Raw genomic sequence first — 1,270 nt, 5'->3', positions numbered from 1 at the left:
TCAAGGAATAGTAATTATTGTATCACACTTTAATTTATCATTCATGCACTGATTTATCAAAGGTACAGTTTACCAGTGATCATAGGCAGAAAAATGATTCAGTTCCCTTTAAGAATCTATACACTTTTGTGCTGGAATTGCACAATAGGTATACCAAAGATGGTTTACCATGCAAAAAGCCTCAGACATAGATTGTCTCTAATGAAAAAACTCCCTCTGGCAGTCATATGTACAGAAATGGATCTGAAGTGGCGATTCACCTCCCTTGTGCTTATATTGCCACACCTGGTCTTCCCCAGGGGTCTCCCACCTGGGTACTGTCCCGGCCCTGCACTGCTTGGCTTCCAAGTTCGGGGAGGGTTTGGGCAATCCAGTGGGGTATGGTGGCAATATATGAAGTGGTGATTCACCTCCCTTGTGCTTATATTGCCACACCTGGTCTTCCCCAGGGTTCTCCCACCTGGGTACTGTTTCGGCCATCCACTGCTTGGCTTCCAAGTTCGGGGAGGGTTTGTGCAATCCAGTCGGGTATGGTGGCATTATTTACCCATTTTTATATTTATTTATATTTATTTTTCCACCACAATGGGCCATTTATTTTAACAAAAAGTCTTCAATAAAAGTTACGTTTTAAAACTATCATTTACTTCATCCAAATTTAAAAAGGAGTGCGCCCAAAAAGCGTTTTTTCTTTCTTTGTCAGTCCTTTTCTGACAAAAAAACCCCAGTGTATAAGCATTAATTCTAAACGCTGGGCGCACCGCCAACCTCACAACTACCAGAAAACTGTCTTTCAAAGTAGTTCATATTAGTTAGTTTAAAAAATTAACAAATTAATAATTTTCCAGTCTGTGCGGTTCTACACCCCTTTGTCCATAGTTTCATAGTTACATAGTAGGTGAGGCTGAATAAAGACTTGCGTCCATCTAGTTCAACCTATGTTTATAATAGTTTATCACTTGTAAACATAGGTTGAACTAGATGGACGCAAGTCTTTTTTATATTTTTTTGAAATTAACAACTTTGTAATTCTCATTAAGAATAGTCGCATATATTAAATATATATTGTTTTTTTCATTGTATAACTAAAATATTAAGATGCATTGGGGGAAAATTACTAAGGGGAATATGCCTGAAACAAGCATATTCGTAGGCTGTCTTATGGAAATACGACTGCCCACATGTATTTTGGGAATTTAATATAACCAAAGTATGCCTATTTGTATGCATACACCATCAAAAGAATACGACTAGGCGTCACAATTCATTT

At 37.7% G+C, this 1,270-nt stretch overlaps 1 pseudogene; it reads right to left on the bottom strand.

The window, feature by feature from the left end:
* Positions 1-273: 273 nt before the first annotated feature.
* On the bottom strand, positions 274-392 carry LOC146011531 (5S ribosomal RNA; annotated as a pseudogene).
* Positions 393-1,270: the final 878 nt, after the last annotated feature.

Source organism: Crinia signifera, chromosome 6 (assembly GCF_055691185.1).
Source record: "Crinia signifera chromosome 6, ASM5569118v1, whole genome shotgun sequence".
Classification (NCBI taxonomy): Eukaryota; Metazoa; Chordata; class Amphibia; order Anura; family Myobatrachidae; genus Crinia; species Crinia signifera.
Note: the sequence above shows the minus strand (reverse complement) of the source record. Positions and strands in the feature narration are given on the sequence as shown.